This window comes from Callorhinus ursinus, unplaced genomic scaffold, assembly GCF_003265705.2.
Source record: "Callorhinus ursinus isolate GAN/ISIS: 27379988/994484 unplaced genomic scaffold, GSC_fseal_2.0 scaffold4, whole genome shotgun sequence".
NCBI lineage: Eukaryota > Metazoa > Chordata > Mammalia > Carnivora > Otariidae > Callorhinus > Callorhinus ursinus.
Window position 1 is genome coordinate 126,728,268 of NW_027397066.1, and position 6,245 is coordinate 126,734,512.

Here is a 6,245-nt window from a genome sequence, read left to right on the forward strand (position 1 = left end):
CAGGAACTTCTGGGAGTCGCAGTTAGGAAGACTAGAGTAAAAGCAGTTTGATCTCTTTTCGACTGGGGAGCAATTGCTCTTTTTCAAGAATGGGATAGATCAGACATTTATTCTCTGAAAAAAGTAAAACTTAACATCTCCAGACTATGAAAGTGCCTGGTGAAGTTGAAGGGATAGGTCTTGTACCCCAATGGATGGACTTACCAAATATGCATACTGTTTGCTTATTGCAGAGAACAACCCACCCCCTCCCTCGGTTAGTGTCCAGAATGCTAGCAACCAGGCAATTACCTCCCTAGCAGGATATTGGACATAACTTTCCTGGTGAATCTAACCCAAGTGTTAAATTTGCCCACCCAAGTCACCCGATAGTAAAATGTAGTTCCTAAGCCCCACATTCAGCACATCCAATGAGTTTTTTAGTCCCTCATGCTTAATCATGGGGTCATGCAGTCAAGGATTACCAGTCATTGAGGCAAGTTTCTAATGTGGAAGATATGGTGTACAAATACAAACAGAAAAAAAAAGGAACGCCTGGGTGGATCTGTCGGTTGGTTTTGGCTCAGGTCATGATCTCATGGGTTGTGAGATTGAGCCCCACATTTGGCTCCTCGCTCAGTGCAAAGTCTGCTACAGATTCTCTCTCCCTCCCCTTCTGCCCTTTCCCACACTCTCTCTCTCTCAAATAAATAAATAAAATCTTTATTTTTCTTAAAGATTTTATTTATTTATTTTGAGAGCTAGCACAAGCAGGGGGAGGGGCAGAGGCAGAGGGAGCAGCAGACTCCCTGCCGAGCAAGGACCCCCCATTGCGGGACTGGATCCCAGGACCCTGGGATCATGACCTGAGCTGAAGGCAGACACTTAATCGACTGAGCCACCCAGGCATCCCATAAATAACATCTTTAAAAAAAAAAAAAAAGCAATAAGGGAGAAGCAAACTTTAAAAGGAAAAAAGGTTATTAATATCTTTAGAGTTATTAAAAAAAATACAGCGTCCATGAAACAAGAACAGGAATTCTCAGAGAACAAAAATGAGTCATTGGGAATTAAAAGCTTGATAGAGGGATGCCTGGGTGGCTCAGTCGGTTAAGCATCTGCTTTTGCTCAGGTCATGATCCCAGGGTTCTGGGATCGAGTCCCACATTGGGCTCCTTGCTCGGCGGGGAGACTGCTTCTCCCTTTGCTTCTACCCCTCCCCTGCTTGTGTTCTCTCTCTCTCACACACACACACACACAAATAAATAAATAAAATCTTAACCAAAAAAAGCTTTATAGAAAAAAAACCCAAAAAAACAAAAACACAACAACCCTAAAACATGGGTTGAAAGATAAAGTTGAAGAAAGCACTTCTGAAAGTAGAGGAAAAAAAACAGAGATGGGAAATAGGAGAAAAAAGATAAGAAAACTGAAGAAAAAGAAAAAGAACAAAGGAAATCATCAAAATAATTCAAGAAGAATTACCAGAGTTTAAGGTCTTGGTTTCCAGATTTAGAAAACGCACCAAGTGCCAGGGAGGACAGATGAAGACAGATTCGTAACAAGTCACCCATTGTGAAATTTCAGGACACCTGGGCAGAGAAATGATTCCACTAGCTTTCAGGAGCAAAAGTAAACAGGTTACACGTAAAGGATAAGGAAACATAACAGCTTTGGAGTTCTCCACAGCAGCACTGGAAGCAAGATAATTGGCTTTCAAGAATCAAGAGAAATACATTCAAAATCCTGAATGAAATAATCTCCAACCAAGAATCCTGTCCTCAGAAACTCTTAATCAAGAATAAGGATTAAACAAAAATATCTTCAGACATTCAAGGTCTCAATTTATTTCTCATGTATCTTTTCTTAAGAAGCTACTAGAGGATGTGCTTCATCAATATGAGAGAATAAACCAGGAGAGAGGAAGACATGAAATACAGAGAGTCCACAAGGGAGAGGGAATCCCAGATGACAACTGTGTCCCACACATGGAGGTAACCAGGTCAGGTGGGGAAGTATGGCTGAAGAATCAGACATGATCAACACTGTCATCATCAAAATCCTCTGCCATTATACCCTTTTTTAGTTTGATGTTAGAGTACCTGGGTGAGCCTGACCCATGTTCTTTCCTGGGTTTGGCTTGTCTTAATCATATGTTGATGAACTTTCTGCTCTCCTCTTCATTGGAGGACCACCATTTCACCTCAAAAGGATTTGGGCTTGATTTAGTGCTGAGACCTAGAGGTAGGCCATAGGAGTTAAAAGTAGAAATTATGGAGCAGCACTCTCTGATCAAGCTTCAGCTGTGTGACCGGTATCTGCTCCACACTACGTCCATGTCAGATGGGTGCATTCTAATAAGCTCTCTGTTTCCCAGGAGTCCCTGCAGGAAGAGGACATTTCTTGTAAACTCTCAAAGGAGCTGAAACCACACTAATGACCCAGAGACTTCGTTCAGGATATTTTCTCCTGATAGCCTTCAACAAATGATGATAATATTGCCTTTTCCTTATACAACTAGGTTTGTGATTGCTACTCTAGTTTTCAAAACTAAATAATACATTCTTTAGTGATATATATATATATATACACAGACAAACCAAATAAATAATGGACACAAAATCAAAATAATAGTTGCCTCTGGGGAGAATGAGGAAGATGTTATGGGCAGGAGCACACAGTAATGCCATTTCTTCATCCAGGTGGTGGGTACCCAGATTGATCATGATTATTTAAAACTATGCATATGTGAATGTGTGGCTTATACATTGTTCCATTTAAATGATACATTTTACAATAAAACATCTAAAAAACAAAAAATTAAATAGACATTTTTTAAGGCTATTTAACTGCATTTTATTAAAAGATGCTTCTATTTTATACCAACTTTGATTTCAGATCTTAACCGAATTCAAAGTGTTTATAAAACTTAATCTCTCCTGGTACAACTATCTGATTCAAATAAAAACATTTAGACAAAACAAAAACAAAACAAAACAAAAAAAAAAAAAACAACGTCATCTGTCCTATATTCATAGAACATTCCGAACAAAAGGAAATCAAATGAGCTGTGCTGGGTGGCTCAGATGGTTAAGCGTCTGCCTTTGGCTCAGGTCATGATCCCAGGGTCCTGCTTCTCCCTCTGCCAGCTGCTCTCCTTGCTTGTGCTCTCTCTCGATATCTCTCTCTCTGTCCAATAAATAAATAAAATCTTTTAAAAAAAGGAAAATCATATGATATAATACTGCTGCCATGTAAAAAAAAGAAAGCAATTTCCTCTCAAATAAGCATAATGAAATATGTTTTTGCATTATGTAAGTTTTCTTTTCCCCTGACTGGCAATACACTTGGTTATACTCTAAATATAAAAAATTAGGGGTGCCTAGGTGGTACAGTCGGTTGAGTGCCTGACTCTTGGTTTCCAGTCAGGTCATAATCCCAAGGTCTTGAGATGGAGCCCAGCCTCCAGATCCATGCTCAGCAGGAAGTCTGCTTGTCCCTCTCCCTCCCTCTCTGCCCCTCCCCCTGCTCGTGCTCTCTCTGTCTCTCTCTCAAATAAATAGAACCTTTAAAACAGTTCTTTAAAAATATATATATATAAAAATTAGGGGCGCCTGGGTGGCTCAGCCGTTAAGCGTCTGACTTCAGCTCAGGTCATGATCTCAGGGTCCTGGGATCGAGCCCCGCATGGGGCTCCCTGCTCAGCGGGGAACCTGCTTCTCCCTCTCCCACTCCCCCTGCTTGTGTTCCCTCTCTCTGTGTGTGTCTCTCTGTCAAATAAATAAATAAAATTTTTTAAAAAATTAAAAATATTTGCTCTATACAAATATAGAATTCATAGTTCTATAAGGTATTCTATAAGCTATTCAAATAAACATCAGATATATTAGTAACATCATTTACTTAGGTAATTTATTAAAAGTATATTAAAAATCAGAAGATCTAATGTTGCCACTAATATACCAATCTCTAGTATTATTTATTTTTTAAAACACTGAAGTATAGTAGAGCATGCAACTTTCGATCTAGGGGTTGTGAATTCAAGCCCCATGTTGAGTGTAAAAATTACTTAAAAATAAAATCTTAAGAAAGATAAAAATAAAACACTGAAGTATAGGGGCACGCTAGCTCAGTTGGGGGAGCGTGTGGCTCTTGATCTCGGGATCGTGAAGAGGGGGGCAGAGAGATAGAGGGGAAAGAGAGCCCCTCGAGGGGTTGGATCTCACAACCCTGAGATCATGACCTGGAGCCGAATCAGGAATCGGATGCTTAACCAGCTGAGCTACCCAGGTGCCCCTCAGTTGTGGCAATCTTAAGTAAATCTGCTTACCTTTCACTCTGAGACTAGTTGATGAAATCGTGATTTAAAATAAAAAGATTTATTTATTTTAAGAGAGAGCGTGCATGAGCAGGGGGAGGGGCAGAGGGATAGAGAGAATCCCCAAGCCGATTCCATGCTGGGTGCAGAGCCTGACACGGGGCTTGATTCCAGGACCCTGAGATCATGACCTGACCAGAAATCAAGAGCCGGCCACTCAACTGACTGAGCCATCCAGGCACCCTAAAATACAATAATATTTTGATGTCCTGTTTTGGATTTTGGTTTATTTTTAATCCCTGAATCATGGCTAAGGTGAGGTAAAGCAATTTTACAAACATTCATAAAACACAAATATTTTTCTAGCTTGACTAAATATAAGCTATAGTTAAGAAAATTTTAATTTTCTTCTGGACACATTGCCTCAGGCAAATATCGACTTTTACCTATGCCCAGGGTTGTCTGATTCATCACTCACTGAAACTGCAATTCACCTTATACCTAAAAAAATGCTAATTATATCTACTTTTTCTAACATGTGCTACAATTGCAAAGCAAGGATCAATCTAAAACTAAAAATAAGTCTTTTGCTCTAGTTATCAATAGCACAAGTGCTTTCTGTACAAAAGTCTTTACTATAAAAAGTGAAGCCTTGCTAATTAATTACAATTTTATTGAGTACCTGCTATGTGCCAAGCGCTGAAGTAACTGCTTTTGACACATGCATGTATGTATAAAACAGACAAAAATCCCTGACTTCATAGAGCTTATATTCTAATGAGGGGAAAGATGATCAAAAAAATATAGGTACATTATATAGCATGTAAAAAGGTAAGAAGAAATGTGGAGGAAATTATAGTAGGCAAGGAATGTGTATGTCATGAGAGTTGTGATTTTATATAGAGTGGTAAAGGAAGGCCTCACTGAGAAAGTGGTATGGTCGAAGAGTTAAGGTGGTAAGGACTTAAGACTTGAAGCTATCTGGGACAGGGCATTTTAGGCAGAGAGAAGAGCAAGTGCAAAAGTCCTGAGATGGGAGTTTGCCTGATGTGTTTGTAGAAAAACAAGGAGGCCAGTATGACAACAGTGGAATGAATGAAGACTGGTTGCAGGGGAGATCACAAAGTTAAGGGGCTAGATCATGGATGGCCTTGCAGGCCATTGTGAGGAGTGTAATGGAAAGCAATTGGAGGTCTTGAGCAGAAGATAGACATGGTTGGCAGGTATTTTTAAAGAGTTACTCTGGCTGCTGGATTCAGAATAGGCTGAAGGTGGGGCAAAAGCCAAAGTACAAAGGCCAGTTAGAAGAATCCAGACAAGGGATGGTAATGGCTTTGACCTGGAGAGTAGCCACTGTAAGTAGTAAGAAGTGGTCAGATTCTGGGACACCTGGGTGGCTCAGTTGGTTGAGTGTCTGCCTTTGGTTCAGGTCATGATCCCAGGGTTCTGGGATTGAGTCTTGCTTCAGGCTCCTTGCTTGGTGGGCGGAGCCTGCTTCTCCCTCTGCCTCCCGCTCCCTCTGCTTGTGCTCTCTCTCTCTCTCTCTGACAAATAAAATCTTTAAAAAAAAAAGAAAAAGCGGTCAGGGCGCCTGGGTGGCTCAGTTGGTTAAGTGACTGCCTTCGGCTCAGGTCATGATCCTGGAGTCCCGGGATCAAGTCCCACATCGGGCTCCCTGCTCAGCAGGGAGTCTGCTTCTCCCTCTGACCCTCTTCCCTCTCGTGCTCTCTATCTCTCATTCTCTCTCTCTCAAATAAATAAATAAAATCTTTAAAAAAAAGCGGTCAGATTCTGAATATATTTTGAAGATAGAACTGATAAGTTTCAGATGAGGAATATGACAAAAAGAGAGGACTTGAGGATAATTATAAAGCAAACTACTAGAAGAATTCAGTTGCCATTAATGAGATGGGTGGCCACATTCTATCATGAGTATGAGCCTCTGGGC